Below are 16,860 nucleotides of genomic sequence, written 5' to 3'. Positions count from 1 at the left end.
TTTTGGCAGCACAGTGGCGCAGCGGTAGAGTTGCTGTCTTACAGCGCCAGAGACCCCAGTTCGATCCTGACTACGGGTGCTGTCTGTATGGAGTTTGTATGTTCTCCCTGTCACTGCATGAGTTTTCTTCGAGTTTCTTCCACATTCCAAAGATGTGCAGGTTTGTAGGTTAATTGCCTTCTGTAAATTGTCACAAATTTGTCAGATAGAATTAGTGTACGGGTGATCAATGGATAGCATGGACTTGGTGGGCTGAAGGGCCTGTTCCCACGCTGTGTCTCTAAACTAAACTAAGAAAAGAAAATGGAATGAGCACAGGATTAGAATGAATGAGTGCTAACTGGTCTGGGGGTAGTGGATCAAAGGGCCTGTTTCCCATGCTACATAATTCTCTGACTCCATAAACTGAAATCACCATATCAGTTCCAGCTAACTCCTCACAAAACACATATGATGCGCCACTTTAAATTTCATAAACAATACAAATCTTATTATTATACAGAGGATGTGAGTGCCTGGAACGCACTGCCTAGGTGTGGTGGTAGTGGTGGTGGCAAATATGATAGCAGCATTTAAGAGGCTTTTAGCTAGTCACAGGTATATGCAGGGAATGGAGGGATATGGATCACATGCAGGCAGAGGAGATTAGTTTAGCTTGGCAACATGTTATAGGCCTGTCCCACTTAGGCGATTTTTTAGGCGACTACAGGCGACTTGGCTGTCGCCACATGTTCGCCGGTGGTCGCCAGGGTGTTGCCTGTATGGTCGTGAGTCGTCTCCTCAGTCGCACAAAGAGTCGTAGAGTCTTTCTGGTCGCCGCAAGATTTTCAACGTTTAAACATTTTTGGCGACATTGGGTTTGATGTGGGTGCTATAGTAGGTTGTCGCCAGGTTAACGTAGGTTGTCGCCAGGATGGCGTAGGTTGGGGCCGGCGCTGACTTTGGTGAATTCCATTGGTGACTACCTACGTCAACCGGCTACACGTACAGGCGACTGAATTGTCTTATCATGTCGTAGCTTGTGGCCATAGGTTGTCGTAGGTGTGGTCGTAGGTGTGGTCGTAGGTGGATGTCCTAATGGCCGCCGGTTGTCGGTAGTTTGCCGTAGCTTGACGTCGACTAGGAGGTAGGTTGTTGTGAACATTGTCATAGACATTGTCGTAGGGGGGGTCCAGTCGCCATTTTTTCGGCCGCCTGCTACGACTATGACAGTCGCCAGCAGTCGCCGAAAAAATCACCTAAGTGGGACAGGCCCATGAAGCATTGACATTGCGGGCTGAAGGGCCTGTTCCTGTGCTGTACTTTTCTATGTTCTAAGTGAGTGAAAATAAAGGATGGATGTCTAAAGCTTACAAGTCTGTGATGTGAAGGCTAGTCCTTGCTGGGTGTATCCTAAGCCATTTTTTGCAGATAACTCTTGATATTCCCATTTGGTTTCTCTGTCATCTAACGCCAAGATCTGTAACCTTGCCCCTGAACTCTCCGGTAATTATTCACAGCTGTATTGTTGTCTAAAAGTGCCAGCAACGTTAAATCTAATAACAAATAACTCAATATCATATAAAGTCTCTTTGAAGACAAGTCTGTTGCATGAAAACCGGATAAGACTGCGTTCCTCCCCAACCAAGTTCGACAAGAACAACGTTAACAGGTCAACAGGCAGATGAACGACTGTTTATGGGTCCGCTAGCTTACATGACATGTATGGCATAAATTTAATAGAATTCCCAAGGAAACAGTGCAGCTGGCTAGGAAGAGCAGATCAGACGGATGTGAATGGGCATCTTAGAGGGAAAGTATTAAAGGTTAGAGAGAAAGATGTGTATGTCATCTGTCAAATGCTGGAATTAGCCTCGGAAACTATTTGTCCCTCCTGGATTTGTATATTTGTAAATTATTATATTTATTTGTAAAAGGCTTAGGTCAAGAGGAGCCTTGCACCAATCTGTTCTCAATCAGCATTGGTATGACAGCTATCGTAAAATTGTATTTTGTAAAGAAAATTACATCTCTTACTTCTTTAATTTAATCCCAAATACTCTGTCATGGTTAAGTCACAATTATGGATCTTGAGTTTGATCACCAAGAAATAGGGGTGACTCTGACTGGGGTTTTATCCTCCATATATTATAAAATATTATTTTGTGGAAATATTTCACTGTCATCTCAAGTTGTCCTGGTGCCAATGCTCCTTCTCTATCTAAGTTTAGTTTAGAGATACAGCATGGAAACAGGCCATTTGGCCCACCATATCCGTGCTGACCAGTGATCACCCATACACTAGTTCTATCCTACACACTAGGGACAATTTACAGAAGCCAGTTCAGCTACAAGCCTGCACGTCTTTGGACTGTGGGAGGGAACCGGAGCACCCGGAGAAAACCCATGTGGCCACAGGGAGAACGTACAAACTCCATACAGACAGCACCCGTAGTCAGGATCAAACCCTGGACTCTGGTGCTGTAAGGTAGAAACTCTACTGCTGCGCCACTGTGCCACCCCATCTCTAGAGTACTTGAGATGAATTGTAATGCAACAGTTGCCGTCACCTCAGTGCATCCTGTGGTCCCAATAAATGATCTGTCTGGTTTCTGCTGCTCACTTGGAAAAACTTACTGAATCATGGAGCCTTTCTATCATCATGTTTTCAATATTTTATTTCTTCTTCTCCCTCTTCCCACATTGTCATTTACCCCTCTCATCACAGATTGCCTGACCCTGATCAAACAAACCTTTAATTTAAAACAATTTCTGTCCCGAGCCTTCTCTAATTGGGTTTTGAACAGGTAAGGCTATCCAACTAAGTCATGATCTTGCCTCCCAACAATCCATGAATTTATTGCCCAGAGTAGGGGAACTGAGAACCAGAGGACATAGGCTTATGGTGAGGGGGGGAAGATTTAATAGGAACTAAGGGGTAACTTTTTCACACAAAGGGTGGTGGGTGTAAGGAACAAGCTGCTACAGGAGGTAGTTGAGGCAGATACTATTGCAACGTTTAAGAAACATTTAGACATGTACATGGATAGGACAGGTTTAGAGGGATATGGGCCAAATGCAGACAGGTGGAACTAGTGTAGATGGGACATCAGAATCAGAATCAGAATCGATCTAAGTTTAGTTTAGAGATTCTGATTCTGATTCAAATATGGGCCAAATGCAGGCAGGTGGAACTAGTGTAGATGGGAGATGTTGGCCGATGTGAGCAAGTTGGGCCAAAGGGCCTGTTTCCATGCTGTAAGATGCTATGACTCTATCGAGACAACTATAATGCACTTTGGGAAGTTATATTCTGGTAGGATGGCAGGTACATTGCAGGGACCTTCGGAGTGTTTAGGAAGGAACTGCAGATCACTCTATGACTCTATGACTTATGAGATGCTGGATGCTCGACCCGAAACGGAGTCTAAAGAAGGGTCTCGACCCGAAACGTCACCCATTCTTTCTCTCCAGAGATGCTCCCTGTCCCACTGAGTTACTCCAGCATTTTGTGTCTTCCTTAGGAATGTTGATGTAGACGGACCTTAAGTTGAAAGTCCATAGCTGCCTGAAAGTGATGATATAGGTAGATAGGGGAGTGAAACGGCATTTGGTGAGCTACACTTAATTGGCAGAGACATCAAGTTTAAAGGTTGTACTGTCACGAAACAGCTGTTCCAAAGATTGAATGGACTGTACTTGCAGTTGTGTACGGTTCTGATTACAACACTACAGGAAAAATCTAGCAGCAAAAGTACAGAAGAGATTCACCGGGATGTTGCCAGAAACAGTGGGCTGCAATTATAAAGGGAGATATCGTAGACAGGGTGTATTCTCTCTGGAATGGTGAATGTTTGAGTGGATAGAGTCAGACCTTGTTTTGCTAAGGCAGCCAAATCTACAACTTGATTTTAGATGGGAGAAATTTACAAGAGCTCCAGTGGCGCAATCGGTTAGCGCACGGTACTTATACAGCAGTACACAGTGAGCAATGCCGAGGTTGTGAGTTCGAGCCTCACCTGGAGCACATGTTTTAGGGCAGATTGTGGTGCAGCTGGTAGAGCTGCTGCCCTGATAGTGCCAGAGACCCAGGTCCGATCCTGACTATGGGTGCTGTCTGTACAGAGTTTGCACATTCTCCCTGTGACCGAGTTTTTTCCGGATGTGCCGGTTTCCTCCCAGGTTCCAAAGTTGTGGAGGTTTGTAGGTTTATTGGCATCTGTTCATTTCCCTTAGTGTGTAGGATAGAATAGTAAGATTAAACGAGAACTTACCAGTTTGAAGTTTGATCTGTATTTTATGAGGAGTTACGATGAGGGATTACGTGAAGAACCCGCTCAGTGCGCAGGCGCGGCATACTTCCAAGCAGCGGTGTGGAATCACAGATAGACACAGTTATTTGAAGTAAACATAGTAAAGATAAGGAGACATCAATTTATTAGTTTGATCCATATAATGAGGGTGGGAGCGGAGGGCACGTAATCCCTCATCGTAACTCCTCATAAAATACAGATCAAACTTCAAACTGGTAAGTTCTCGTTTAATCTTACTATTTTACTTCGGAGTCACGTGAGTGACTACGTGAAGACTTCAAAGCTCTGTGATTTCAAACCGTGTAACAGTTCATACTTCACTCGCTGCCGAAGTCATTCGAGGGAGGAAGTATGTTATCGTAATCAACCATGAATCTGTTTGTAAAAACAATAATGGTGTTATTAACAACAACAAGACCAATTGCTCCCCCGGGCTTAAATTATATATTTTTTGCAGATTCTTTTTCTGCAAACGATACAGGTTCTGTCAGTGGTTTGTTATAAAAGTTTGGAACGTATACTCCCTAGACCACCCTGCAGTAGCCAGGATGTGGTCCATAGGCTCGTCCATCCTCTTAGTTACTGACGTGGAAGCTGTCCTGGTGGAATAAGATTTTATACACGTTAGTATTTACTCCAGCAACTCCCAGTACCTGCTTGAGCCACTAGAGATAGTTTAGCTCGTCACCCGACCATGAGGTTTCCTGTGGCTGACCCATAAGGCTTTTTCCTCTCCCTCGGTATTCCTTATTGTGTCGATCTCTAAGTGGGTCATGACACATAAAACGTGGTTCAGGTGGGTATGCCCGGAATTTCATGACTGGACCTGATGTTCCTGGTCTGTTCTGTTTGGCCAACACTTGAATGGGCATGTGACACTATCTGGTGTTATAACCATGTTGTCCCATCGCAGTAGATGGGAGAGCTGGCTCTTTGTGTTGATGTAAGGCCACCAGCATGTCCATCTTCAGGGTAGGCTGTTCCAGGGTGAGTGACCTGGCTGGTGATCATCCCCTAAGGTATGTCAAGATTTCACTGACATCCCAATTTGGGTGTACCTATTTCTGGGGAATGGATTGATATACCTCTCCTGTATCTGATCACCAGTGAGCGGTACCCAAGTTGAGTAGGCTAACAGAACATGTCCTTCATTGTGGTGAAGACCTGCCAGGAGCTCCAGTACAGTTTTTTGTTATAGTTGAATGTGTAATTCCTGTTTTGGAAAACAGTGTACCATTTCTTGATGCTCCTCAGGTATGTTCCCTAGGATATGCGACGGAATGCTGTCATCAGGTTGATAGTGCTGCTGATCCAAGCACAGCAATGGTCTTCCCAATTCGGCAATTCTTTTAATGACCATGTCGAGGATCACTGGGAACCATGCTTGTGGACTTGGTCCACTGTAATTTGCGTAGTACCCGACTGATGAAGCCATAGTACCTATTGAAGAGGTAGAAGGAAAGGAAAACATAGAGATTAGGTTCCCCCCACCCCTCAATACGCGGGAATGTCTCCATTGCCGCTGCCTTGAGATTGGTTTCATGTGACGTAAGTTAGTACGTGGTGATTTAATTGGATATAAGGAATCGATATCTGGTGTCCATATTGCTTAGTAATTTCAGCAAATATTTTTGGTTTAAATGTATGTTTACAGTATTTAGCTCACCTGATAGGTGAGTTACTGATGGTCAAACATGTTTGACGACATACGGTTTCCAATTGTTAATAAATTGTCACCTAATATCGATGTTCTCCGCCCAAGTGGTTTGGTATATGCCACCACTGTGATGTTGTTATCTTATAAACGAACATGCAAATTTGGTGGATTACTGAGCAAATGCTTCACTAGAATTAAGTAAGTTAATATATAACATGTTTAAGTCAATTCATATTGGCATTAAGTATTACAAGCTCAGTAACACATCAGGACACATAAGATGTTACTCAAAAACAGGTGGAAGTGTACAACCATAATCCTTCCTGCCGATAAATTCCATGATAACACTACAGATTAATCCATTTGCCCCCATATTACAGGTATGGAGATAGTTTTGAACACTAGTATCTCAGCTCATAGGAAAGGTACAAAGTTCAGTAGCTGGTAATGCTGCTATATCCCAATTACTTTGCCACGTAGTTGATTGGCGGTTAATGTACCATGACTGATGTACCATGTCTTAATGAATACCAGATAACAAAGTTGTGGATGGTCAACGTAAATATCTGGATATATATTTTGTGCACCGTTCCCAGAGGCACTGCAATACTGGGTCGATGCGTAGAGTGGACGGAGCAATCCCCTATTCCATCTCCCTGTTCCAAAATTCAATTTAATATATGGTCCCTAGATAAGGGACGTATCAGATTATTAAACTGATAAGAACAGATACTACACTTAATCTTAGCCAAAAGGCCGAGAAGCGATGCAGCTAAAGCTGTATCCAAGGATAGTTTGTCGTTAATATATAGACATGCCATGACGGAATGTTTCTAAGTGTCAGGGCTAGTTGATTCTGGATAACTTTGACTTAAATGCCGCAACGCTCATCATGGTTACTCCATCCAGGTAATTGCGGTATATCCGAAACTTATATGAGAAGGTACTGAATAGTGTGCATCTTCAAGGTCGATGTCTACCATAAAGTATCCTTGGATCCATGGTAGTAGTTACAAATCCCATGAATGGGTATACCTGGTGAAATACTCAAGTGGTTATCAACGATGGTGCGACATTCACCATCGTGGGAGGGTAGACCCCTTGGGGTGCTTGCTGAATTGGTGGCAAGATATTAATTCTATTCCCCTTGTATTTATTTTTTGGTATATAACTACCAAGAGTGATAGCTTCCTAACCAGGCGTGATTCACCCACCCCTTGTTAGTACAACCCTTAACCTTTATGTGATGGTAGGAACCATACTTATCTGTCTTCATTGTTGTTTTCTTCGGTTTCTGGTTCCTTGTTCTTGTAGGGACGATGTTTGTTGGGGGTGGCGCATTTTCCCTGGGGCCTGCTCTGGGCCGTGGCCTAAAATGCTACGGGTTTGGCATGCAGGCCCCGAGCTTTCACCAGTACCATGAGGTAGACGCACCTGGTGGACACGTAGAGGTATTGCTGTCTGGTTTAGTGTGGTGCTCATTCCAGACTCTGCCCTCTTGTGCCGAATAGTTTGAACACTTCGTCCAGTTTTTTAGGACTGGTTTGGTAAGTGCCAGGTAGCAGGATCTGTGCTTGTGAGGTCGGCGTTCTCATAGTCCTGTTAATTTCATAGATTGAGGGCAGGTTTGTGAGTTCATTTGAGAAGTTATGAGGTATACCGTTGAACAGTAGGGTCAGGTGTTTTGCCATACTACCCTGCCCTTCTGGAATGAGCAGGTGGACATGATAGCCGACGTCAGGGTACCAAATGCATTTTAAAAATATTTAGGTTAAATGCGCTGCTCAATGTATCCCCCAATAATGGCGGGCACTTTGAGTAAATGCAATTTAGGGGAGGCGTGATAAAACCAACGCCTCATGGCTACCTGTCTTGGAGAGGTTTTTTGGAAAAGACAGGTAGTAAGCTGGCCATCAGTTGAGACTGAAAAGCCATCTCGCTAGTGGTGGAGCCACATAGCGGCCACACCCAGCAGCTCTTCCTGATCCTGTACCTCAAGCATACTCCCGATATTGTTCAGCCAGTGACCCCTCTTCATGACCAGCCCAGCCACTGGTCACCCCAAAGCTAACCACACTAAGGAGGAAGCGATGGGCAGTGCCTAGGCACTGTGGAGGGTATGCCTGAACCCTCCAGCGAGACTGCCCCTCACGTAGCGTGTCTCGCAGGAGCTCCTGCTCCAGGAGCCGCTCCAGCGGCTCAGGCGGCTGTCTCTCTCCCATGCGGGTGGAGATACGTCCCCTCCGACAAGTCGGAAGCCACCGGCCGGATGCCTCTTCGGATGGCTGAACATCCAGCCCGCAGCTCAGGCACTAGCGGGACTGGGCTCGGCGCGGTGATGGGGATAGCGGGGCGCCCGGTAATTGTTCCTACCGCCTTCTTCCGGAGCTTTTGTGCCTTGTAGTAGCGAGAGCGCCCCTCTAGCAGCGCGTCTCGCAGGCACCTGCTCCGTGAGCCGCTCCAGCGGCTCAGGCGGCTCTCTCTCCCCCCGTGCGGGTGGAGAGACGTCCCGTCCGACATCGGGAACACCTGCCGGATGCCTCTCGAGTGGCTATGCATCCAGCCCGCTGCTCAGGTACTAGCGGGCTGGCCTCGGCACGGTGTCGGGGAATTACGGAACACCGGGTAACGCTCCTACCGCCTGTTGCTGCCCCCCTCCCCGACGGGAATACGTTCCTCCTTGAACGGGGGACAGTTTTGTTCCAGAGCCTTTTTCTCTGCCTGTAAAAAACACAAGCAGAAAAAGGCTCACCTGTAAAAGAAAACCCGACCTCAGGGTACTCACCTGACGGTCCGGTTCATTCTTTAGCGGGAGAGCCTAACTCCCGTTGCAGGCCGCTGTTGCACTGCTGGCGTAATGCCGCGCCTGCGCACTGAGCGGGTTCTTCACGTAGTCACTCATGTGACTCCAAAGTAAAATTAGCGTATGGGTTATCGTTGGTTGGTGTGGACTCGGTGGGCCGAAGGGCCTGTTTCCACGCTGTATCTCTAAACTAAAACTAAAACATCTTAAGGTACGTGTTTCACACAGGCTGGTGTAGGAATGAGCTGCTAAAGAAGTGATGGAGGCTGATATAATTATATCTTTGAAATGGCATTTTGACTGGTACTGGATAGGAATGGAGTAAAGAGATGTTGTAGGTATGTTACAAAACTTACCTTCAGCGGCGCTGCAGATCTGTCGCTGCCCGTGTATGCGACTTTGACGCCTTTGAGAGGGGGGCTGGTTTAAAATGCCTTGTTTCTCCAGCCTGATCAAATCGATTTCTGTCAGGCTGTTTAGCTGCTAAAGAATAATCGCTTCGACTGCCGTTTTATTAAGTTTCTTTTAAACTGCACTGAATATTTTACTAACAGGAGTAAATTAAAAATAATCTTCTAAAGCCCTCAACGCCGACAACGGGGACAGATTTCATGTACGGGACAGGTAAAGGAAAGCCGTTTATTTTATATATAAACTTGCTTCTAAGGATGCCTTTAATCAAAATTTCACGTTGCGAAAATGTAATTATGTAAATATATGAACCTGCAGTATTTTTCCTGCCGATATGAGGTTTAAATTCACCGCAAATGCAACGTTCCAAACCAGCGCGTTCCACAAAAACCCACTTGCAAGATGATTAAAATGCCCATTAATTTACAGGAATTAAACACTAAATTCCTTCCATTTGGCCTATAAATTCATGACCATGAGATTTTAAAATCATGTTATATTGTGTATTATTGTGTGAATGTTATTTGAACACTTAGGCTATTTAAAAATGTTAACTTTTTCTTAAGAAATGGATAGATGTTTAGATCTAATTTTGTAATTAGCTACAATTGGGTAACTAACTAATTATATGCTTAAATTTCAGGTCATCCAAGTAAGATTGTTTCATATTTGTTTCAGAATGCTTCAATCTATAATAGCTGAAAATTTCATTCAATTCTCTTATTTTTTAAGAAAGTTATGGGCTTTTGACTGCCCTTGATCACAGCTTTTGAGTTAAGTCAATGGAAAAGCAATAGGGAACAAGATGCTAATTTCAGAGTATGAAAATGGCCATAACATTTTTAATACTGAAGATATGAAAGTGAATTAGGTGTCAAATTAAACTTATTTTTATGCTTTATCTGATGGAATAAATTGCAGACTTGATTTTCAAAATCTCAAAATGTTGTAACATTGCTAGATGTTGGGTTTTTGCAGACAAATAGATTTAGCATAGTTTGGCATTATGGCCTGCAAGGATGTGATGGTCCAAAAATACCTGTTTCTGTGCTGTACATTGCTAACATTGATGATTCTTTCTTTCCCTCTGACTAGCCTACTGGCGCAAAGCTCCATTACTATTTTGGCTAATATTTAGGTCAATTTAAATCAAGCAATGAGAATTTTCTATATATACAACACCCCACAAGGCCTATATTTCCTGCCCCTGACAATTGGAGGAACACCAGGAGACCCACAGTAGAGTACTCCAGAACTGGCCTGGTGATCTGAGCCTTGATCACAATCCTTTCATTCAGTTCAAGACAAAATCCAGCATTAAAAAATCCTTAGATAAACACAAAATGCCGGAGTAACTCAGTGGGTCAGGCAGCATCCCTAGAGAATAGAATAGGTGACATTTTGGGTTGGAATCTTTCTTTAGACTTCCTGGAAACCAAGAGCAGGCAACATTTTGGGTTGGAACCCTCTTTTACATTTAATAAGGGTTCCGACAACCATCACCTAGCCATGTTCTCCAGGGATGCTGCCTGACCCGTTGAGTTACTCCAGCATTTTGTGTCTATCTTTGGTATGGACCAGCATCTGCTTTCCTTGTTATTGCATTAAAAATTCCTTTCTGCGTTTAAACATTTGAACACTTGCTTTCTTTATTTGTGGATCAATTTACAAAGTTAAGGTAAGCTGCTGCCTGGTCCTTTTTTATTAAAATAGTTTTAAATCATTTTCTGCGGCGAGAATTTGGAAGTGCGGTAAAGTGGAGAAGAATGTGAATCTCTCAGCATCCTATAGCCTCTGAGCAATTAGTGAGTGAGTTTAAAGTCAGGGCTCTCTCTGTTATAATTTGTATTGCTCCAAGACTCAAGAGGTCATTCCTTGGTAGTAACCTCTTGGGAACAGAGGCAAGCTCAATCTTGTCTACACTGTATCTCAACCAGCAAGAACATTTAAGTTTCAGGAATGTCTCACCACATTTTGATAAGTCTGCCTTAATGCACTTTGATGCATAATATGGGAAGCACATTGTATAACAAAGTATTGGGCTTGCTATTCTCATTACTGCCCAGAAATCAGGCACTCAGTATCAATAGAAATCTTAATTCCTATGGCCATAACTTTATGTTCAAAGCAAACTTTCAACAGAATAATTGGTTGCTAATTGGGGGAAAATTTTCTTCTGGTCACCATGTGATATCCTAAAAGCAGCAGGCAATTTCCTATGTTCTACTAAGATGTTGTTCTTTTTGAAAGTACTTGTAATTCACTCTTGGAATATGAAGCCAAAACACTATTACAAGAGCAAATGAGAACAGCAGCTGAGTGAATTGTTGGTAAAGCTTCTATAGTTCTTCCAGTTGTACCCACTCTGTGGTCATCATGAAAAAGACTGGTCTGCCCCAACAGCTGCTGATGACCTTCTACCGCTGCACCACAGAGAGCATATTAACGTATGGCATCTCTGAGTGGTGTCTCACCTGCACGGAGGCGGAAAGGAGAGCTCTTCAGCGCGTCGTCCACAGAGCGCAGAAGATTATTGGGACACAGCTACCAGCCTTGGAGGGCATCTACCACACACGGTGCCTCAGGAAGGCCGTCAGCATCCATAAAGACTCCGCACACCCTTGTAATGGACTGTTCGAACCTACCTTCCGGCAAACGTTACAAGGCCTTCTACGCCCGCACCTCCAGACTCAGGAACAGCTTCATCCCCAGAGCTATAGTTGCTCTGAACCAGCCTTGCTGAGTGCCCCCCACCCTCATGAACTGTCTCCCTCGGATGGTCACGTCGCACAGACACATTTGCACTTTAGACTGTTTTGACTGTTTTACTGTTTTACTGTTCTTTTTATAAACCATGTTCTCAGGGTATCTAAATCTAAATTGTATTAGTTATTTAAGTTATGACATCGGATGGAAGCTGCATACCAAATCTTGTTGCACATATGTGCAGTGACAATAACATATATTATTATTAATATTATTATTATTATTAGTATTATTATTATTATTATTATTATATTATTATTATTATTATTATTATTATTATTATTATTATTATTATTATTATTATTATTATTATTATTATTATTATTATTATTATTATTGTTATTGTCCCATATAAAGTCTGAAAAAGGGTCCTGATGTGAAAAGTCCCTTGTACGTTCTTTCCACATATGCTGCCTGGTCCACTGACTTCTTCCAGCAATTTGTGTTTTGCTCAGGATTCAGCATTTGCAGTTCCTTGCATCACGATTTAAAGTAATGTACAAATTCGACCACTTATCTTCTTATTCACTACAATTAACAGGGCTGGAGCATGAACAAGGTGGCTTTCTAACCACAATGTCACTAGTTAACAAACCTCACTATCTGACTATATGTTTCTCTGGCTTGGACCTGCGATGTGACATTTTCTACCAGTACGGCCGTTTAGAGCGGCACAGTTACAGCACCAGAGATCTGGGTTCGATCCTGACAGCAAATGCTGTCTGTATGGAGTTTGTACATTCTCCCTGTGACAGCGTGGATTTTCTCAGGGTGTTCCGCTTTCCACCCACATTGCAAAGACATACAGGTTTGTATGTCAATTAGCCTCTGTAAATTGCCCCTAATGTGTAGGGATTGGATGCGAATGTGGGATAACATAGAATTAGTGTGTATAAGTGTGTGTAACATAGAAGTTGTGTGTGGGTTAATTGGCCTCTGAAAATTGTCCCGTGTGTAGGATAGAACTAGTGCATGTGTGATTGCTGGTTGGCATGGCCTTTGTGGGCCAAAGGGCCTGTTTCCATGCTGTATCTCTAAACTAAACTAAACTAAACTAAACTAAGGTTATTCACAGATGGCTTCTAGCGTCAGAACTGCACTGAGCGCCTTTCTCAAAAACTGTGAAATTACTGTAATTGAGGGAATAGTTTTTTTTTTAAAGCTCAAGTGTATGTCCTGGGGTGTTTCACTTGGATGGTTACTTGAAGTTTTTATAAAGCTGCAATCTAGAAAGACGCAGATGAAAGACATCCCCAAGGCCGCAACTGAAATCTTGCATTGTACCCTCGATACCTCAGCCACTGACAGATCCCAAGGACGTTGCGTCAATCTGAATTCATTTGTGATTGCAAGGCAAAGCACCTAACTGCAGCAAGTCTGGCAAGCACGGTAACTCAGCTCTCCACCTCCTCTGGCATCATTGTGATGCATTGCGCTATTTATATTATTCCAGGGTCAGGAGTTTCTCCCATCAATCTGCCCACCCCTCGGCTGAAACTCTTCTGACAGTTTGACAAAAGTCTTCCATCAATTGTATCAGGAATAGCAAGCAGGTGAAATGTCCCTAATCTTGCTGAGAGAGATAATAGATCCCTTGGCATCTGAACTTCTCCCATCAACAACTTGCAGCCTGATGGAACACAAGGCAATTGCTGTTCCCAGACTTCATTTAAAGGAGGCATGAGCCCTATTGTGCTGCACCCGAGCTACATCCAGACATTCAACATCTTCCCATCTATCACATGTCTATCAGTTTCCCCTTCGAAAAGTAAATCTTGGGACCCTGACCCTAGCCGATGACTAATAGGGAATTTTGTGTGCCGTACAATTAACATCATTTTTAGCAAGGAAATCTTTTAAGGGAAGTTCATAAGTTCATAGTTCCTAAGTTCATAAGTAATAGGAGTAGAATTAAGGGCCTGTCCCACTTGGGCGTCATTTGCGCGTAATTTACGCAACATCATTTACCCGTCACGACGCGATGTGCGCATAGTGGGCATTACACGCGCATGGTGCATGGTGACGTAGGTAGTGACGCGCGGTTGCGTGCGACGCCCCAGGATTTTAGGATGTTTAAAATCTTCGCTCGCCATCTGCGTGACGCGCAAATAACGCCCAAGTGGAACAGGCCCTTTAGGTCGTGCGGCCCATGAATTCTAATCTGCCATTCAATCATGGCTGATCTATCTTTCCCTCTCAACCCCATTCTCCTGCCTTCTCCCCACAACCCTTACTAATCAAAAATCTTTCAATCTCCACCTTACAAAATATCCCTTGACTCCACAGCCCTCTGTGGCAATGAACTCCACAGATTCACCACCCCCTGACTAAAGAAATTCCTCTTCACTCCTTTCTAAAGTAACATTCTTTTATTCTGAGGTTATGGTTTCTAGTCATAGGAAGCATCAAGAGTTCAATAGCTTCTGATGTTTACAATATGGAGTCCAGGACTTACTTTGGGCAAAGTTTTTCAATGTCACGAAGGAATGCAACAAACAAAACATGCCTAAACAATGTTCAAGCTTTTGTGCCCAATCCTGTTTGCTATCCAAGGACTAAAAGTAAACAAACTGACTTGATCTGACATTATTGGGTTGGCCACACCTGTTGTTATGTGGGTGCACATAATGCCATCGGAATTGTGGACTTTGTCCCATAAGAGAAAAAAGTTTCATACAAGTTTCTTTGTCCCATGTTTTTGATTAATCTCCATCACTTAAAGAAAACAGACTGGGGCATTGATTGCTACTGGTCTCACTGACCAGTCAACTTAGATCATGATCTGAGGGGCAACATTTTCATTCATGAAATGGTGGGCATATGTAACGAGCTGCCGGAAGAGATTGTTGAGGTAGGTACTAAAACAGCATTTAAAATGCACTTGGACTGGCACTTCGATAGGAAAGTTTGGAGGGTTATGTTTCCACTAGTGGGGGAGTCGAGGACCCGAGAGCACAGCCTCAGAATAAAAGGGCATACCTTAAGAATAGAGATGAGGAGCAATTTCCTTCACCAGAGTAGTGAATCTGTGGTTTTCATTGCCACAGATGGCGGTAGAGGTCAACCCTTAACAAGGGTGTCAATGGTTATGGGGAGAAAACAGGAGATTGAGGTTGAGAAGGAAAAATATATCAGCCACAATTGAATGGTGGAGCAGACTCAATGGGCTGAATGGCCTTATTCTGCTCCTATGTCTTCTGGTCTTATGGTCTTATAGGCCAAACACAGGCAAATGTGATTACGTTAGATAGGGCTGCTTGGCCACATGGATTTGTTGGACCGAAGGGCCTGTTTTCATGCTGTAATGCTCTATGACACTGCTTGGTTGAAGGTATGTTTGCAGTCTGCTAACATCTTCTTTAAAATGAGTTTGTATATGGAAATTGTGAAGCAGTCCTCCAACAGTTAATCTTCATTGGAAACTTGCTCTAAAATGCTGTATTATTTAAAAAAATATGAAGATGCCCAACAGTCTGAGAAATGTATAACAATGTTAGGATCCCTAGCCTATAAGTATATTCAGTCCAGATGGTTCATAAAATCTGCTTGAAGGGGAATTATTTCTGGTTTGGATAACTTACAATGTCATATACAGACTTTAAACTACAGACTGTGATTTCCCTTTTTGTAGCACATCTGACATCAACCTTTGCCCTGATGTCTCATTCTTCATCCAAAAAAAATGTTATTTCCTGTTTAAAGATATACAGCTCACTTTGGTTCTGTCATGAACATCTTAACCATACTCAAAAGAAGCAGAAATGGCTTTCTGACTGACTGGAGTTCACCAGATTCAGAATGTTTATCCTGCTCCCTTCAACCTTTGCTATCCCGTTGTTTACATTAAAGGCTTTTCATGAAATTTGTAGGATCCCATTGTTGTTTAAAGATAAATTGATTGGGTGCCAGGATACTGTCAAGTTGCATCATAGCTTGGTTAGGGAACAGCTCTGGCCAAGAGCGCAAGAAATTGCAGTTGTAGATGCAGCCCAAACAGTCACACAGACCAAACGTCCCACCCTTGACTCTATCAATACTTCAAGCTGCCTCGGAAAAGCAACCTCGGAATAATCAAAAATTTGTCACACCGTGGTGATTCCTTCTTTTACCTGCTCCCATCTGGCACAAGATACAGAAGCTTGCAAGCACGCACCACCAGACTTAGGAACAGTTTCTTCCCCTCTGTTATCGGGCTTCTGAACAGTCCCTCCATAAGTTAGAGTACTGTCCGATGCCCCTCGACCCCAATGCAGGCATTGGACTTTGTCTATGGAACTGATGTGCTACAAAGCTGAGAATTATATTCTGCACGATATCTTCCCCCCTTGCTCTGCCATTTGCACTTGAGTTTGACGATTGGACTTATGTTTGGCATATCTCATCTGTTTGGTTAGCATGCAAAACAAAGCTTTTCACTGTACTTTGATACACGTGACAATAATAATCTAGACAACCTAAAACCAAGGATGGTTCCAAGTTTTCCTTCACCTCTGTGCCATTTGTCAATTTTACTTCAAATGATGAGACAAGTGTGAAAGCTCATGGTGTGGGACCCCCCCCCCCCCCCCCCCCCCCCCAAGGTTGCAGAGAGTAAGAGTACACACAATTTAGAATAAAATACACTAAACCTGAGCTTAACACCAGGTAGGTTGCAGTAAGGGAGAAAGGCTATATATGTAGGAAGGAACTGCAGATGCTGGTTTATACTGAAGATAGATACAACTTGCTGGAGTCAGGCAGCATCTCTGGAGAAAAGGAATAGGTGATTTATTGCGTCGAGATGCTTCTTCAGACTATGCGTGATAGATTTTCAGCATTTGGGGTTTGGAAATGGTTATGTGTAAATCTACATGTTCAGTTGCCACTTCTAACGTGTAAAGTCGACATCTTATGGGTTTACGAGTACACTTATGGGTTCCACTCCAGAAATA

General features: G+C 43.4%; 2 non-coding genes across 2 annotated transcripts; one reads left to right on the top strand and one right to left on the bottom strand.

Annotated features, from left to right (window-relative positions):
* Window positions 1-3,913: 3,913 nt before the first annotated feature.
* On the top strand, window positions 3,914-4,006 carry trnai-uau. The gene is given in 2 exon segments: window positions 3,914-3,951; window positions 3,971-4,006. It is a non-coding gene; the product is annotated as a tRNA-Ile (tRNA).
* A 2,519-nt stretch (window positions 4,007-6,525) lies between these two features.
* On the bottom strand, window positions 6,526-6,717 carry LOC116976558. Its single transcript, XR_004412976.1, has one exon. It is a non-coding gene; the product is annotated as a U2 spliceosomal RNA (small nuclear RNA).
* Between the last annotated feature and the right edge of the window lie 10,143 nt (window positions 6,718-16,860).

The sequence above is a fragment of the Amblyraja radiata genome, chromosome 8 (assembly GCF_010909765.2).
Source record: "Amblyraja radiata isolate CabotCenter1 chromosome 8, sAmbRad1.1.pri, whole genome shotgun sequence".
NCBI lineage: Eukaryota > Metazoa > Chordata > Chondrichthyes > Rajiformes > Rajidae > Amblyraja > Amblyraja radiata.
This window is presented reverse-complemented; position numbering and strand designations above follow the sequence as displayed.